Source organism: Pecten maximus, chromosome 5 (assembly GCF_902652985.1).
Source record: "Pecten maximus chromosome 5, xPecMax1.1, whole genome shotgun sequence".
Taxonomy (NCBI): domain Eukaryota; kingdom Metazoa; phylum Mollusca; class Bivalvia; order Pectinida; family Pectinidae; genus Pecten; species Pecten maximus.
The window spans coordinates 39108290-39128400 of NC_047019.1; the positions used below are offsets into that span (position 1 = coordinate 39108290).

Here is a 20111-nt window from a genome sequence, read left to right on the forward strand (position 1 = left end):
GCAGACAATAAACTATGAACAATGTGCCACAACTCTGTGTAAAGTGAGATATGAGACCCGTACATGGTTGACTCTCCATTCCAGGATGTTTTCATGTACAGTTCAGGTTGAAGTAATTGGAGAGAATTTATACAGGCTTTTTGCCTGTTATTTTATCCGAGTGTTGCTCCAATATGTCAATGAAATTTCTTGGAAGTGAAATGAAAAAGTGAAGAACTACACTGACTGCTGGATATAGTGCAGACCTACAGTCCCTCCAGACTATGACGTGGTGTGTTTATTGGTATGTGTTTTTGGGTAGGTTCTAGCTGTCAGAGAGTTCATCCAACACACCTAGTTACCTGGCGGTCCTATGGGTGGTTAACATATACTGCAGTAATTCTTACCACGCAGGGACACCCTGGGCAATACACTGTCACAGGTAGATGTGGCACTGCCATGTATGCAAGGGATCGGTTCATGACCAGTGATTCAAGTGTGTTGGGAAAGTTTGATCAATCGACTTTCTAACAAGGTTGAAGATGTATGATTTTTTAATCTAAAGGTGAAAATATTTTGGATGTACTCCATCAATAATCTAGTACAGTTATATTACTATTAATTTGAAATATCATAGACATGAATTACAGGAGTTGTCAGCAATTTAAAATGTGATTAGAAGTTTGCCACTTTGACTAATCAATATAAAGACTTGGATGCACTGACTCCTCTTCTGTTAATGACTGTAGGTATTGTGTCACAGATGTTATGGATGTTGCATTACATCAAGCTCAATATATCTTTAACGATTCTCTATCATGAGTCCCTTTAATTGACCAACTCTCCTTTAGCTTCATGAGTCCCTTTAATTGACCAACTCTCCATCATGAGTCCCTTTAATTGACAACTCTCTATCATGAGTCCCTTTAATTGACCTGCAACTCTCCATTATGAGTCCCTTTAATTGACCAACTCTCCATCATGAGTCTCTTTAATTGACCAGCTCTCCTTACGATTCATGAGTCCCTTTAATTGACAACTCTCTATCACGAGTCCCTTTAATTGACCAACTCTCTATCATGAGTCCCTTTAATTGACAAACTCTCCATCAATGAGTCCCTTTAATTGACCAACTCTCCTTTAGCTTCATGAGTCCCTTTAATTGACCAACTCTCCATCATGAGTCCCTTTAATTGACAACTCTCTATCATGAGTCCCTTTAATTGACCAACTCTCCATTATGAGTCTCTTTAATTGACCAACTCTCCTTACGATTCATGAGTCCCTTTAATTGACAACTCTCTATCATGAGTCCCTTTAATTGACAACTCTCCATCATGAGTCTCTTTAATTAACCAACTCTCTATCATGAGTCCCTTTAATTGACAACTCTCTATCATGAGTCCCTTTAATTGACCAACTCTCTATCATGAGTCCCTTTAATTGACAACTCTCTATCATGAGTCCCTTTAATTGACCAACTCTCTATCATGAGTCCCTTTAATTGACCAACTCTCCATCAGTGAGTCCCTTTAATTGACCAACTCTCCATCATCAAGTCCCTTTAATTGACAACTCTCCATCATGAGTGCCTTTAATTGACCAACTCTCTATCATGAGTCCCTTTAATTGACCAACTCTCCATCGTGAGTCCCTTTAATTGACCAACTCTCCATCATGAGTCCCTTTAATTGACCAACTTTCCATCGTGAGTCCCTTTAATTAACCAACTCTCCATCACGAGTCCCTTTAATTGACAACTCTCCATCATGAGTCCCTTTAATTGACCAACTCTCCATCACGAGTCCCTTTAATTGACAACTCTCCATCATGAGTCCCTTCAATTGACAACTCTCTATCATGAGTCCCTTTAATTAACCAACTCTCCATCAATGAGTCCCTTTAATTGACCAACTCTCCATCATGAGTCCCTTTAATTGACCAACTCTCTATCATGAGTCCCTTTAATTGACCAACTCTCCATCACGAGTCCCTTTAATTGACAACTCTCCATCATGAGTCCCTTTAATTGACAACTCTCTATCATGAGTCCCTTTAATTAACCAACTCTCTATCATGAGTCCCTTTAATTAACCAACTCTCCATCATGAGTCCGTTTAATTGACCAACTCTCCATCATGAGTCCCTTTAATTAACCAACTCTCCATCATCAAGTCCCTTTAATTGACAACTCTCCATCATGAGTGCCTTTAATTGACCAACTCTCTATCATGAGTCCCTTTAATTGACCAACTCTCCATCAATGCGTCCCTTTAATTGACCAACTCTCCATCATGACTCCCTTTAATTGACAACTCTCTATCATGAGTCCCTTTAATTGACCAACTCTCCATCATGAGTCCCTTTAATTGACAACTGTCCATCATGAGTCCCTTTAATTGACAACTCTCTATCATGAGTCCCTTTAATTAACCAACTCTCTATCATGAGTCCCTTTAATTGTCCAACTCTCCATCATGAGTCCCTTTAATTAACCAACTCTCCATCACAAGTCCCTTTAATTGACCAACTCTCCATCATGAGTCCCTTTAATTAACCAACTCTCAATCATCAAGTCCCTTTAATTGACAACTCTCCATCATGAGTGCCTTTAATTGACCAACTCTCTATCATGAGTGCCTTTAATTGACCAACTCTCCATCAATGCGTCCCTTTAATTAACCAACTCTCCATCAATGAGTCCCTTTAATTAACCAACTCTCTATCATGAGTCCCTTTAATTGACCAACTCTCTTTTAATGAGTCCCTTTAATTGACCAACTCTCTATCATGAGTCCGTTTAATTAACCAACTCTCTATCATGAGTCCCTTTATTTAACCAACTCTCCATCAATGCGTCCCTTTAATTAACCAACTCTCTATCAATGAGTCCCTTTAATTGACCAACTCTCCATCATGAGTCCCTTTAATTGACCAACTCTCTATCAATGAGTCCCTTTAATTGACCAACTCTCCATCATGAGTCCGTTTAATTGACCAACTCTCCATCATGAGTCCGTTTAATTAACCAATTCTCTATCATGAGTCCCTTTAATTGACCAACTCTCCATCATGAGTCCCTTTAATTAACCAACTCTCCATCATGAGTCCCTTTAATTAACCAACTCTCCATCATGAGTCCCTTTAATTAACCAACTCTCTATCATGAGTCCCTTTAATTGACCAACTCTCCATCAATGCGTCCCTTTAATTGACCAACTCTCCATCATGAGTCCCTTTAATTGACCAACTCTCCATCATTAGTCCCTTTAATTGACCAACTCTCCATCAATGCGTCCCTTTAATTGACCAACTCTCCATCATGAGTCCCTTTAATTGACCAACTCTCCATCATGAGTCCCTTTAATTGACAACTCTCTATCATGAGTCCCTTTAATTGACCAACTCTCCATCAATGAGTCCCTTTAATTGACAACTCTCTATCATGATCAAGTCCCTTTAAGTGACATTTGGAATGGGATTATTACAGTATGCCCTATGTTACCTTTTAATAGACACCCAGCAAAGAACCAGTACATTAGAAATGACCACACAAGACAGCTAGTCCACACCTTATTTTAGCCTTAAGTAGAAAAATAGGACATGTGCATGATTTTAAAGACACACATTCCAGTAAAGTATTTTTTACACAAACATGAGAAACTGTCACTTTATTTTCATTCTGCACAATTGTGGCTGTGAATGTCGGAGAAGATTTTTTATTTGATAATAAATCTAATTCCCTCAACACTGACACGACATCTTGAGACCTGCATGTCATCCACATCATGGCAAAAGGGAAGTAATTCATAGATTTTTCCAGTTTTTTTTTTATAAAAGAAGGCATATATACACACTGATGACAACATTTGTATAATAACTGACATGGTTTTGTTTTTTGTCATAATTTGATTATTTGTTTACCCTCTCTGAAGATGTTAATGGGAGTCATTGTTGAACCCAGCTAGGGTTTCATAGAACATCTGATCTCACTTATTGACATTGGGATAATTTTGGTTGTGTTTGTCACAGGGGTGTTCCCTGAGTAATGTGTCATGGGGTATTCCTCGAGTGTTATGTCACGGGGTATTCCTCAAGTGTTATGTCATGGGGTATTCCTCGAGTGTTATGTCATGGGGTATTCCTCAAGTGTTATGTCATGGGGTATTCCTCAAGTGTTATGTCACGGGGTATTCCTCAAGTGTAATGTTGTGGGGTATTCCCGAGTGTTATGTCATGTGGTATTCCTCGAGTGTTATGTCAAGGGGTATTCCTCGAGTGTTATGTCAGGGGTATTCCTCGAGTGTAATATTGTGGGGTATTCCCCGAGTGTAATGTCACGGGGTATTTTCCGAGTGTTATGTCACGGGGAATTCTCCGAGTGTTATGTCATGAAGTATTCCTCGAGTGTTATGTCATGGTATTCCTCGAATGTTATGTCATGGTATTCCTCGAGTGTTATGTCAGGGGGTATTCCCTGAGTGTTATGTCATGGGGTATTTCCTGAGTGTTATGTCATGGGGTATTCCCTGAGTGTTATGTCATGGGGTATTCCCTGAGTGTTATGTCAAGGGGTATTCCTCAAGTGTTATGTCATGGGGTATTCCTTGAGTGTTATGTCAGGGGTATTCCCCGAGTGTTATGTCATGGGGTATTCCTTGAGTGTTATGTCATGGGGTATTCCTCAAGTGTTATGTCATGGGGTATTCCTCAAGTGTTATGTCAGGGGTATTCCCCGAGTGTTATGTCATGGGGTATTCCTCAAGTGTAATGTTGTGGGATATTCCCCGAGTGTTATGTCATGGGGTATTCCTTGAGTGTTATGTCACGGGGTATTCCTCAAGTGTTATGTCACAGGGTATTCCTCAAGTGTTATGTCATGGTATTCCTCAAGTGTTATGTCATGAGGTATTCCTCAAGTGTTATGTCACGGGGTATTCCTCAAGTGTAATGTCACGGGGTATTCTCCGAGTGTTATGTCATGAGGTATTCCTCAAGTGTAATGTTGTAGAGTATTCCCTGAGTGTTATGTCATGGGGTATTCCTCAAGTGTTATGTCATGGGGTATTCCTCAAGTGTAATGTTGTAGAGTATTCCCTGAGTGTTATGTCATGAGGAATTCCTCAAGTGTTATGTCATGGTATTCCTCAAGTGTTATGTCATGAGGTATTCCTCAAGTGTTATGTCACGGGGTATTCCTCAAGTGTAATGTCACGGGGTATTATCCGAGTGTTATGTCATGAGGTATTCCTTGAGTGTTTTGTCATGGTATTCCTCGAATGTTATGTCATGGTATTCCTCGAGTGTTATGTCATGGTATTCCTTGAGTGTTATGTCATGGGGTATTCCTCGAGTGTTATGTCATGGAGTATTCCTCAAGTGTTATGTCATGAGGTATTCCTCAAGTGTAATGTCACGGGGTATTCTCCGAGTGTTATGTCACGGGGAATTCTCCGAGTGTTATGTCATGGTATTCCTCGAATGTTATGTCATGGGGTATTCCCTGAGTGTTATGTCATGGGGTATTCCTCGAGTGTTATGTCAAGGGGGTATTCCCTGAGTGTTATGTCATGAGGTATTCCCCGGGTTTTATGTCATGGTATTCCTCTAGTGTTATGTCATGGTATTCCCTGAGTGTTATGTCATGGGGTATTCCTAGAGTGTTATGTCATGGGGTATTCCTCGAGTGTTATGTCATGGTATTCCTCGAGTGTTATGTCATGGTATTCCTATAGTGTTATGTCATGGGGTATTCCCTGAGTGTTATGTCATGGGGTATTCCCTGAGTGTTATGTCATGGGGTATTCCCTGAGTGTTATGTCATGGGATATTCCTCGAGTGTTATGTCAAGGGGTATTCCTCAAGTGTTATGTCAGGGGTATTCCTCAAGTGTTATGTCATGGGGTATTCCCTGAGTGTTATGTCATGGGGTATTCCCTGAGTGTTATGTCATGGGGTATTCCTCGAGTGTTATGTCATGAGGAATTCCCCGGGGGTAATGTCATGGGATATTCTTGAGTGATGTGTCACAGGGGTGTTCCATGAATGCATATATATTTCTAGAACAAAAGGTTCTAAGATAGAAGTGAGTGTCAATAAATGGTCAGTAATTTGTTTGTAAAAAGCTGTGTAATTATGTGTAGGTGTGCCGATTACATGTAACACTACCTAGTTCCATGTAAATGTTTGAGAAAACATTTAGTGAGTTTATTTTATGGCGTTAATGCTAATAGAGGTTAATATTTTAGTTATGTTGATTGTAAAACAAATCACTAAACAACTATGGTATGCTTTTCAGGTTGAATGACAACTCAGGTATTGTCAGATGTCTTTTATGCATTAACCATTCCTAAACTTCTAACAAACAAATTGTTAATACGGAAAGGTAAAATGCATGATTTCTACTATCTGTTCAACTACCTAGGAAAGAATTCCTGATGATCTGTCGTAGAGATACATGTACTCCTGATCTCAAATCTGTCAAAGAGATGCCCCTGATCCGTCATAGAGATACCTCTGATCTGTTGTAGAGATACTCCTGATCTGTTGTAGAGATACCCCTGATCCGTTGTAGAGATACCCCTGATCTGTTGTAGAGATACTCCTGATCCGTCATAGAGATACCCCTGATCTGTTGTAGAGATACCCCTGATCTGTTGTAGAGATACCCCTGATCTGTTGTAGAGATACTCCTGATCTGTTGTAGAGATACTCCTGATCTGTTGTAGAGATACCCCTGATCTGTTGTAGAGATACCCCTGATCTGTTGTAGAGATACCCCTGATTTGTCGTAGAGATACCCCTGATCTGTCGTAGAGATACCTCTGTTCTGTTGTAGAGATACCCCTGATCTGTTGTAGAGATACCCTTGATCTGTCGTAGAGATACCCCTGATCTGATCCGTCATAGAGATACCCCTGATCTGATCCTTTGTAGAGATACCCCTGATCTGTTGTAGAGATACCTAGTGTCTTATTTATATAAGTGTGACATTCTCACTTGTACTGTGAGGTTATATAATAACTGTGCTGTAATTGATAATTCATGAATTTGTTTTCAGGCTGTTGAACTCTAATAATGACTGGCAACTTAAAATGACATTACATTTGTTAATTAGCTCAGTAAAATTATACAAATTAAGTCACCTTTGGCCAGATATCATAAGATAATTAGAAACACTTGCATATCAAAGGATTTGTGTGTGAGAGAGATGATCACAACATGTCAAAAAATTCTTAATTAATGCAAAGCATTTCTTGTCACCATCATTTTAATGGCACTGCATTAAGGAAGGCTAAAGGTGTGATTTATATATATACCTTAGTGTTGTTCAGGTTAAGTGAAGCATGAAGCGCAGCTAATGGCTGCACACGATCAGGTGTACATTTAATCACAGGTGGCCATGATGAATGGAACATTACACCAGGACAAATGTGACATAATTATACCTCCTGTTTGAAATAAGTCTTGTCAAGTTCCATATCTGATGAAGTACATGGATCACTGGAAGGTTATATTTTAAAGTTCATAGGTAAAATAAATATGTTGTTTACCGACACCAAGTATACAGGGGTCAATCTAATGCTTATCAGCATCTAGTCATAGCTTTACTGGTTTTTTATTTGATTATTTGGAGATTTTATGGTGCTTTGCTGTCAGAAGTATTAAAAATCCACTTAATTTAATTAATTATCTAACGATATTTTTGACAATAATGAAAACACTGTAAGATGTAAACTGAACAGTTTCTCCCATTACACAGCTGATTTATATCCTCAAGGTTTAGATGTGAAATATTATGGTATTTATAGTTTAGAATAGTTTAGCCTATGAACTTAACCCTGTCATGACTTTTCAGGAATAAATGTTATAGCATGAATGCTGTGAGATCAGTTATATTTGGGGACCAGTCCTTGTTGTACCATCTCAATACTGAGTTATAGGCAGGGACCAGTCCTTGTTGTACTGTCTCAGTACTGAGTTATAGGTAGGGACCAGTCCTTGTTGTACTGTCTCAATACTGAGTTATAAGTGGGGACCAGTCCGTGATGTACTGTCTCAATACTGAGTTATAAGTGGGGACCAGTCCTTGTTGTACTGTCTCATTACTGTGTTATAAATGGGGACCAATCCTTGTTGTACTGTCTCATTACTGAGTTATAAGTGGGGACCAGTCCTTGTTGTACTGTCTCAATACTGAGTTATAAGTGGGGACCAGTCCTTGTTGTACTGTCTCATTACTGTGTTATAAATGGGGACCAATCCTTGTTGTACTGTCTCAATACTGAGCTATAAGTGGGGACCAGTCCTTGTTGTACTGTCTCAATACTGAGTTATAAGTGGGGACCAGTCCTTGTTGTATTATGTCTCAATACTGAGTTATAGGCAGGGACCAGTCCTTGTTGTACTGTCTCATTACTGAGCTATAAGTGGGGACCCGTACTTGTTGTACTGCCTCAATACTGAGTTATAAGTGGGGACCAGTCCTTGTTGTACTGTCTCAATACTGAGTTATAAGTGGGGACCAGTCCTTGTTGTACTGTCTCATTACTGAGTTGTAAGTGAGGACCAGTCCTTGTTGTACTGTCTCAATACTGTGTTATAGGCAGGGACCAGTCCTTGTTGTACTGTCTCAATACTGAGTTATAGGCAGGGACCAGTCCTTGTTGTACTGTCTCATTACTTTGTTATAAGTGGGGACCAGTCCTTGTTGTACTGTCTCAATACTGAGTTATAGGCAGGGACCAGTCCTTGTTGTACTGTCTCATTACTGAGCTATAAGTGGAGACCAGTCCTTGTTGTACTGTCTCATTACTCAGTTGTAAATGGGGACCAGTCCTTGTTGTGCTGTCTCAGTACTGAGTTATAAGTGGGGACCAGTCCTTGTTGTACTGTCTCAATACTGAGTTATAAGTGGGGACCAGTCCTTGTTGTACTGTCTCAATACTGAGTTATAATTAAGTGGAGACCAGTCCTTGTTGTACTGTCTCATTACTGTGTTATAAGTGGGGACCAGTCCTTGTTGTACTGTCTCAATACTGAGTTATAAGTGGGGACCAGTCCTTGTTGTACTGTCTCATTACTGTGTTATAAGTGGGGACCAGTCCTTGTTGTACTGTCTCATTACTGTGTTATAAGTGGGGACCAGTCCTTGTTGTACTGTCTCAGTACTGAGTTATAAGTGGGGACCAGTCCTTGTTGTACTGTCTCATTACTGAGTTATAAATGGGGACCAATCCTTGTTGTACTGTCTCATTACTGTGTTATAAATGGGGACCAATCCTTGTTGTACTATGTCTCATTACTGTGTTATAAGTGGGGACCAGTCCTTGTTGTACTGTCTCATTACTGAGTTATAAGTGGGGACCGGTCCTTGTTGTACTGTCTCAGTACTGAGTTATAAGTGGGGACCAATCCTTGTTTTACTTTCTCATTACTGAGTTATAAGTGGGGACCAGTCCTTGTTGTACTGTCTCATTACGTAGTTTTAAGTGGGGACCAGTCATAATGTTCTACTGTCTCTGTTGCTGAGTGCCAGGAAATTAAAGGTCACTTGTTGTTCATTCAATGTCTTATTGTTGTGTTTCAAGATTCAGTCATTAGTCCAATTTGGAACTAGAGTTTATTAGGGCCCCGCAAGAAAGTGTGGGTCAATGGATCAAGGTTACTGTTACTATAAATAGAAAATCAGTTTCAAAGGAATAACTTGAGTTTCCTTAGGCCAATGTATCACAAACTTCATACAGTACAGTACCTTCTTATTGAAATTGCTTGCTTGGGAATGCTTTTCTGTGTCAAAGGTTAAAGATCAATGTCACTGTTGCTAAATATAGACAAGAACTGTTGTAAAGCAGCATAGCTTGTCTCGCAAATTTTTGTTAATAGATAGTTGAAATATAGTTGGTATTTTTTTGCATATTGGATAAGATTAATATTGTGTACTTGACAGAATTAATTTGTGATACTCAACCTTAATTGACATCATTCATAAATAGCTGAAAAATCTCTGATATCTTCAATCAAGAGGGCCATGGCCCTTAACGGTCATCTGACAATTGAATTATTATATACAGAATGCAAAATGTCAGCAAAGTTCCCCTTTTTAGGCCTTGCCCCTGTCCCCTGAAGGATCATACCAGTCTCATTTATATAGAATATGATTACCCTTCCCTCAAGGATGTTTCAAACAAAATGTGGTTGTAATCCACTCAAGGCTGAAGAAAGAGTAGGGTTTTAAAACAAAATTTGAGCATAGTTCCCCATTTTGGACAGTGCCCCTCTGTCCCCAGCGGTCAGATTAAAATTCATTTATATTATATATGATTGGAATCCCTCATGATGTTTCACACCAAATCGGATTTATCAACCTCTCAAGGATTCAGAAGGTGTACGGTTTGAAAGCAAAATCGCAGCAAAGTTCCCCCCCAAAAATGTATTTGTTTTATTGGCTTTTATGTCAGAGTGTACTTCAGGTTTGCCAATAATCTGTCAGTCTGATGGCCATCCAGACTTTTGACCTAAATATTTTTCATGTTATTTTTCATTGAAATTGAACATAGTGTTACAGTGCGATGTGCAATTGTGCAATAGGGGTTTTAAAAACCTAAGGTCAAGGTTACTAAAAAAACAACCTAAAATATACTGTCAAAAAACATCATCGAAGCACTAAGGCCCTGTACAGTTCAAGTTCAAACTTTCTGAAATTTCACATGATAATACAATGTGAAATGCTGATGCACATTATGAGTTTAAAAACTTCCTCGAGGTCAAGATCAAGTTCGTTGTTTCTAAAAATATAACTAGGAATATACATTAAAATGCATCATATAAGCCCTATACAGAAGGCAGAAGGCAGAATGCTCTCAAATAGCACATGCATGATCTCTGTGAAATACAGATGTGCAATACGAATTTTAAAAGTTGCTAATGTTAAGGTCAAGGTCATTGTGTGATTTGTATATATTTACAGTATATAAGTAGTAACTCTATGTCAGTGTATGACTTGGGTTAAATTAAGGTATATACACAGTTTCAGTAATTTAGTTACTGGCTTAGAGTCTTTAAAAAAGCTGATTTCAGGTGCTGTAAGTATATATCCTAGAGGTAAACTGATCTTTTTTTATGTTTTTTTGTGCAGGAATCATAATGTGTTAAATGATGATTGTGCTAATTACACTTCATTCTATGTATAGTGTGCTAATTACACTTCATTATATGTATAGTGTGCTAATTACACTTCATTATATGTATTGTGTGCTAATTACACTTCATTCTATGTATTGTGTGCTAATTACACTTCATTTTATGTAGTGTGCTAATTACACTTCATTCTATGTATAGTGTGCTAATTACACTTCATTCTATGTATAGTGTGCTTATTACACTTCATTCTATGTATAGTGTGCTAATTACACTTCATTCTGTATGTATAGTGTGCTAATTACACTTCATTCTGTATGTATAGTGTGCTAATTACACTTCATTCTATGTATAGTGTGCTAATTACACTTCATTCTATGTATTGTGTGATAATTACACTTCATTCTATGTATAGTGTGCTAATTACATTTCATTCTGTATGTATAGTGTGCTAATTACACTTCATTATATGTATTGTGTGCTAATTACACTTCATTCTATGTATAGTGTGCTAATTACACTTCATTATGTATGTATAGTGTGCTAATTACACTTCATTTTATGTATTGTGTGTTAATTACACTTCATTCTGTATCTATAGTGTGCTAATTACACTTCATTCTGTATGTATAGTGTGCTAATTACACTTCATTCTATGTATAGTGTGCTAATTACACTCCATTCTATGTATTGTGTGCTAATTACACTTCATTCTATGTATAGTGTGCTAATTACACTTCATTATGTATGTATAGTGTGCTAATTACACTTCATTATATGTATTGTGTGCTAATTACACTTCATTCTGTATGTATAGTGTGCTAATTACACTTCATTCTGTATGTATAGTGTGCTTATTACACTTCATTTTATGTATTGTGTGCTAATTACACTTCATTCTATGTATAGTGTGCTAATTACACTTCATTCTATGTATAGTGTGCTAATTACACTTCATTTTATGTATTGTGTGCTAATTACACTTCATTCTATGTATAGTGTGCTTATTACACTTCATTCTATGTATTGTGTGCTAATTACACTTCATTCTATGTATAGTGTGCTAATTACACTTCATTCTATGTATAGTGTGCTAATTACACTTCATTCTATGTATAGTGTACGAATTACACTTCATTCTATGTATAGTGTGCTAATTACACTTCATTCTGTATGTATAGTGTGCTAATTACACTTCATTATATGTATAGTGCGCTAATTACACTTCATTCTATGTATAGTGTGCTAATTACACTTCATTATGTATGTATAGTGTGCTAATTACACTTCATTTTATGTATTGTGTGCTAATTACACTTCATTCTATGTATAGTGTGCTAATTACACTTCATTATGTATGTATAGTGTGCTAATTACACTTCATTTTATGTATTGTGTGCTAATTACACTTCATTCTGTATGTATAGTGTGCTAATTACACTTCATTATATGTATAGTGTGCTAATTACACTTCATTATATTTATAGTGTGCTAATTACACTTCATTATGTATGTATAGTGTGCTAATTACACTTCATTTTATGTATTGTGTGTTAATTACACTTCATTCTGTATGTATAGTGTGCTAATTACACTTCATTCTGTATGTATAGTGTGCTAATTACACTTCATTCTATGTATAGTGTGCTAATTACACTTCATTCTATGTATAGTGTGCTAATTACACTTCATTCTATGTATAATGTGCTAATTACACTTCATTCTATGTATAGTGTGCTAATTACACTTCATTATGTATGTATAGTGTGCTAATTACACTTCATTTTATGTATTGTGTGTTAATTCACTTCATTCTATGTATAGTGTGCTAATTACACTTCATTCTATGTATAATGTGCTAATTACACTTCATTCTATGTATAGTGTGCTAATTACACTTCATTATGTATGTATAGTGTGCTAATTACACTTCATTTTATGTATTGTGTGTTAATTACACTTCATTCTATGTATAGTGTGCTTATTACACTTCATTTTATGTATTGTGTGCTAATTACACTTCATTCTATGTATAGTGTGCTAATTACACTTCATTCTATGTATAGTGTGCTAACTACACTTCATTCTATGTATAATGTGCTAATTACACTTCATTCTGTATGTATAGTGTGCTAATTACACTTCATTATATGTATAGTGTGCTAATTACACTTCATTCTATGTATAGTGTGCTAATTACACTTCATTATATTTATAGTGTGCTAATTACACTTCATTCTATGTATAATGTGCTAATTACACTTCTTCTATGTATAGTGTGATAATTACACTTCATTATATGTATAGTGTGCTAATTACACTTCATTATATTTATAGTGTGCTAATTACACTTCATTCTATGTATAGTGTGCTAATTACACTTCATTCTGTATGTATAGTGTGCTAATTACACTTCATTCTATGTATAGTGTGCTAATTACACTTCATTCTATGTATAGTGTGCTAATTACACTTCATTCTATGTATAGTGTGCTAATTACACTTCATTATATGTATTGTGTGCTAATTACACTTCATTCTATGTATAGTGTGCTAATTACACTTCATTATATGTATAGTGTGCTAATTACACTTCATTCTATGTATAATGTGCTAACTACACTTCATTCTATGTATAGTGTGCTAATTACACTTCATTCTATGTATAGTGTGCTAATTACACTTCATTTTATGTATAGTGTGCTAATTACACTTCATTCTATGTATAGTGTGCTAATTACACTTCATTCTATGTATAATGTACTAATTACACTTCATTCTATGTATAGTGTGCTAATTACACTTCATTATATTTATAGTGTGCTAATTACACTTAATCCTGTATGTATAGTGTGCTAATTACACTTCATTATATGTATAGTGTGCTAATTACACTTCATTATATTTATAGTGTGCTAATTACACTTCATTATGTATGTATAGTGTGCTAATTACACTTCATTTTATGTATTGTGTGTTAATTACACTTCATTCTGTATGTATAGTGTGCTAATTACACTTCATTCTATGTATAGTGTGCTAATTACACTTCATTCTATGTATAGTGTGCTAATTACACTTCATTCTATGTATAATGTGCTAATTACACTTCATTCTATGTATAGTGTGCTAATTACACTTCATTATGTATGTATAGTGTGCTAATTACACTTCATTTTATGTATTGTGTGTTAATTCACTTCATTCTATGTATAGTGTGCTAATTACACTTCATTCTATGTATAATGTGCTAATTACACTTCATTCTATGTATAGTGTGCTAATTACACTTCATTATGTATGTATAGTGTGCTAATTACACTTCATTTTATGTATTGTGTGTTAATTACACTTCATTCTATGTATAGTGTGCTTATTACACTTCATTTTATGTATTGTGTGCTAATTACACTTCATTCTATGTATAGTGTGCTAATTACACTTCATTCTATGTATAGTGTGCTAACTACACTTCATTCTATGTATAATGTGCTAATTACACTTCATTCTGTATGTATAGTGTGCTAATTACACTTCATTCTATGTATAGTGTGCTAATTACACTTCATTCTGTATGTATAGTGTGCTAATTACACTTCATTATATGTATAGTGTGCTAATTACACTTCATTCTATGTATAGTGTGCTAATTACACTTCATTTTATGTATAGTGTGCTAATTACACTTCATTCTATGTATAGTGTGCTAATTACACTTCATTCTATGTATAGTGTGCTAATTACACTTCATTCTATGTATAATGTACTAATTACACTTCATTCTATGTATAGTGTGCTAATTACACTTCATTATATGTATGGTGTGCTGATGCAGCATTACGCTAATTGATCAAAATTTGGAATGTGCTAAAATTTGAGTGGCCCAAATAAGACCATGTACAGTAATTCTGCTGTGCAGTGTTGAATTTATACAGTAATAATATAATAATAAGTGCTGAAAATCAATATTACTGTTTTATAAGTTGATACTTTATAGTGTAACTGCTCTGTGGGGTCAATTATATCCATGGTGATGTCAGAAATACGATCAGTTTATAAAGTAATATTATATTTACGGTTTTAAATCAATAGCAATGTAAAGTATTGTCTTGAATTCCCATTTTACTTTGTCTTGTAATAGTACATGGTGTGAAAGTGTTTTTATTGACAGAACACTAAAATGAACATCTTACACAATGATTTGAAAAAGTAACCTAATTAGGGGTGTCATTTGATTTGATCAGCTCTGAATTCATTGGTACCCAGGGTAATCTAGTCTACCCAGTGGGCCTATTAGGGAGCTCCACATTTGAAAATAATTGACAGGTTCTATTCATCATCACAACTCGGTAATCCATTTATCCAGGCTAATTAACAACTATTTCCCTATGGATCTAAATAATGTATGCATTCTTTTAGTTTTTAAAGTTTTAAAATGAACTAATGGTATCCTTATGTGGGAGGAAACCTATGATGGATATGTGTAGGAGGTGAGATGTGGGAGGAAACCTATGATGGATATGTGTAGGAGTCGAGATGTGGGAGGAAACCTATGATGGATATGTGTAGGAGGTGAGATGTGGGAGGAAACCTATGATGGATATGTGTAGGAGTCGAGATGTGGGAGGAAACCTATGATGGATATGTGTAGGAGGTGAGATGTGGGAGGAAACCTATGATGGATATGTGTAGGAGGTGAGATGTGGGAGGAAACCTATGATGGATATGTGTAGGAGGTGAGATGTGGGAGGAAACCTATGATGGATATGTGTAGGAGTCGAGATGTGGGAGGAAACCTATGATGGATATGTGTAGGAGTCGAGATGTGGGAGGAAACCTATGATGGATATGTGTAGGAGGTGAGATGTGGGAGGAAACCTATGATGGATATGTGTAGGAGGTGAGATGTGGGAGGAAACCTATGATGGATATGTGTAGGAGTCGAGATGTGGGAGGAAACCTATGATGGATATGTGTAGGAGGTGAGATGTGGGAGGAAACCTATGATGGATATGTGTAGGAGGTGAGATGTGGGAGGAAACCTATGATGGATATGTGTAGGAGACTTGATGTACGAGGAAACCTATGATGGATATGTGTAGGAGACTTGATGTGGGGGGAAACCTATGATGGATATGTGTAGGAGGTGAGATGTGGGAGGAAAGCTATGATGGATATGTGTAGGAGTGGAGATGTGGGAGGAAACCTATGATGGATATGTGTAGGAGACTTGATGTGGGGGGAAACATATAATGGATATGTGTAGGAGGTGAGATGTGGGAGGAAACCTATGATGGATATGTGTAGGAGGTGAGATGTGGGAGGAAACCTATGATGGATATGTGTAGGAGGTGAGATGTGGGAGGAAACCTATGATGGATATGTGTAGGAGGTGAGATGTGGGAGGAAACCTATGATGGATATGTGTAGGAGGTGAGATGTGGGAGGAAACCTATGATGGATATGTTTAGGAGGTGAGATGTGGGAGGAAACCTATAATGGATATGTGTAGGAGGTGAGATGTGGGAGGAAACCTATGATGGATATGTGTAGGAGGTGAGATGTGGGAGGAAACCTATGATGGATATGTGTAGGAGGTGAGATGTGGGAGGAAACCTATGATGGATATGTGTAGGAGGTGAGATGTGGGAGGAAACCTATGATGGATATGTGTAGGAGGTGAGATGTGGGAGGAAACCTATGATGGATATGTGTAGGAGGTGAGATGTGGGAGGAAACCTATGATGGATATGTGTAGGAGTGGAGATGTGGGAGGAAACCTATGATGGATATGTGTAGGAGTCGAGATGTGGGAGGAAACCTATGATGGATATGTGTAGGAGGTGAGATGTGGGAGGAAACCTATGATGGATATGTGTAGGAGGTGAGATGTGGGAGGAAACCTATGATGGATATGTGTAGGAGTCTTGACATCGGAGGAAACCTATGATGGATATGTGTAGGAGGTGAGATGTGGGAGGAAACCTATGATGGATATGTGTAGGAGGTGAGATGTGGGAGGAAACCTATGATGGATATGTGTAGGAGTCTTGACATCGGATAAAACCATAAAATTGTGCAGCAGTCTTGATTTGGGAGGAAACCATGGAAACATGTAGGAGTCCCAATGTTGGTTGATATTATGGAGACGTGTGGGAGTCCAGATCCGTGAGGAAACAATGGAAACATGTAGGAGTCTTGATGTAGGACGAAACCATGGAAACAATTGTAGAAGACTTAATTGATATGTGAGGAAACCATGGAAATGTGTCGTAGTTTTTATGTGGTAGGAAACCATGGAAACATGCTGAGCTTTTGATGTAGCCATCTGGCATAGAAAGTGATCAAATACCTAATTTATAGGTTTGATGAGGGAATCGAGCCTTGTTTCTTCAGTTAAAAGGAGTGAAATATTCAATAAACCATTTGACCACTTGCATCCTAGTTTAGCCAAATAGTGCTAGTTCCCAGAGTCTGTGACAAAGAACAACAGAAAGGATTGGCACAGTGATCATTATGATATGATTCACCATATACAATGTACCAAGTGTACAAAGTGTGTTTCAGACTTGTGTTTAGACAATGTTTGTGGCAGTGCCTTAAAATGTGAAGAAATTGTTGAAAATATTTCCATCCCAAAACTATTTTACACCATGATTTCTTTGAACATATATCATAAGAATCACTGATTTAATACTTCTATTATCTTGAGAGTAATAAACTGCACTGGTGTAATGTTCTGATAAAAACTGTACTAGTGAGAATCAGATACTGTAACAGAAAGCTGTTGTTGAACATTCCTCAGACCTTCTAACACTCCTCAGACCTTAACATAACGGCCAACCACTCTTCAGACCTTAACATGAGGACTGAACACTCTTCAGACCTTAACATAATGACTGAACACTCCTCAGACCTTAACATAATGGCTGAACACTCCTCAGACCTTAACATAATGACTGAACACTTCTCAGACCTTAACATAATGACTGAACACTCCTCAGACCTTAAAATAATGACTGAACACTCCTCAGACCTTAACATAATGACTGAACACTCCTCAGACCTTAAAATAATGACTGAACACTCCTCAGACCTTAACATAATGACTGAACACTCCTCAGACCTTAACATAATGACTGAACACTCCTCAGACCTTGACATCATGACTGAACACTCCTCAGACCTTAACATAATGACTGAACACTCTTCAGACCTTAACATAATGAATGAACACTCCTCAGACCTTAACATCATGACTGAACACTTCTCAGACCTTAACATAATGACTGAACACTCCTCAGACCTTGACATCATGACTGAACACTCCTCAGACCTATCATAATGACTGAACACTCCTCAGACCTTGACATCATGACTGAACAATCCTCAGACCTTAAAATAATGACTGAACACTCCTCAGACCTTAACATAATGACTGAACACTCCTCAGACCTTAACATAATGACTGAACACTCCTCAGACCTTAACATAATGACTGACCACCCCTCAGACCTTAACATAATGACTGAACACTCCTCAGACCTTAACATAATGACTGACCACCCCTCAGACCTTAACATAATGACTGAACACTCCTCAGACCTTAACATAATGACTGAACACTCCTCAGACCTTAAAATAATGACTGAACACTCCTCAGACCTTAACATAATGACTGAACACTCCTCAGACCTTAAAATAATGACTGACCACTCCTCAGACCTTAACATCATGACTGACCACTCCTCAGATCTTTACATCATGACTTAACATAATGACCAGTCAAACAGTTATAAGGCAACTAGACATCTGAATACCAAATTCACTAGTAGATGGCTGTATTGTTCTCTGGCCTACACTGTCAAGGTCACAGCTGTAGGCCAAATATATCAAATACATCGTCAGTCTTGCACCCCTAAGGTAACATATGAAAATGTCTTAACATTATCATAATATTAAAGTCAATTTTTTCTGATGTTGATGTGTACTGATGTGTGGATTTGGTAGAGATATGTTGAAGATATTGATTAATTTATAATCTGTTTTTAATTATGGATGATGTGAAGACCAGTATATCAGCATCTATAAATAAAATACATTAAGACAATAATGGGGGATACATACATGTATGGTCGTGTCTTTTGAACCACTGTAATCTATTTTGTTCTGACTCAGCCATCAACATATTATGTTTCTTTGTGATCACACTCAAGCTTCAATCAAAAATGATAATAAGAAGATAATTGGTCAGAAAGGATGTTTGTATATACATTTAACATGAAGCTAGATTACTTGAAGTCTGTTAGATTCTGGGCGAGTGTATACAACAGGTACCCCTGAGTGACATGGTGATGTAGGGCACCGAGGCTAAAACAGACTCACAGCATGCTCTCACATAGCCTCCATTAACAAATTTGACCTTTCTCTATTTTCTAAAATAAATAAGACAGGGCGAGGTTACATATAGTGATTAGATGAAATTGTTCTCATCATATTGTCTAGCTGTTTTTTTGTTTCTACAGCCAAGCAGTTGTACAACTATCAAAGGCATAATTATAACTTAAAGCATGCATTCAAAGCAATTACTGGCAAATGTCAATCATGGGGAAGTGTATTTGGGAGATATAAATTCTCATTTCAACTTAAGTTCACAGAAATCAAAGAACTACTGGATTCAAATCAAAGTGCATTGTATTAATTATTCCGCCTCAACATTACTTAACGACATGTGTTTTTTGTAGATGGCCATCTTTTGATGTGGAGAACATGCAGTGGGTCATCATCAGGGAGTGTAGAGACTGATAAAACTTGGGTCACCATCTTCTGTGTACTGTAGGACTCAGGTCATCATCTCCTGTGTACTGGTAATAAGGATGGAGCAGCCCTTATACGAACCCACAACATTTGATGTGGCTAACAGTGCTAGACATGTAAATTGACTATCAACATCACAGAAAGTACATGCACAATAAATTGTATTTGTATATGCA

The 20111-nt window shown here is 37.1% G+C and overlaps 1 long non-coding RNA gene across 4 annotated transcripts in view; it reads left to right on the forward strand.

Annotated features, from left to right (window-relative positions):
- The window catches only part of LOC117327989, a 135411-nt gene extending 115300 nt beyond the window's left edge, over nucleotides 1-20111 (forward strand). For all 4 annotated transcript variants that reach the window (XR_004532770.1, XR_004532768.1, XR_004532771.1 and 1 more), the window contains one exon: nucleotides 19863-20111. This is a non-coding gene — a long non-coding RNA (uncharacterized LOC117327989). The remainder of the gene's footprint in view (nucleotides 1-19862) is intronic.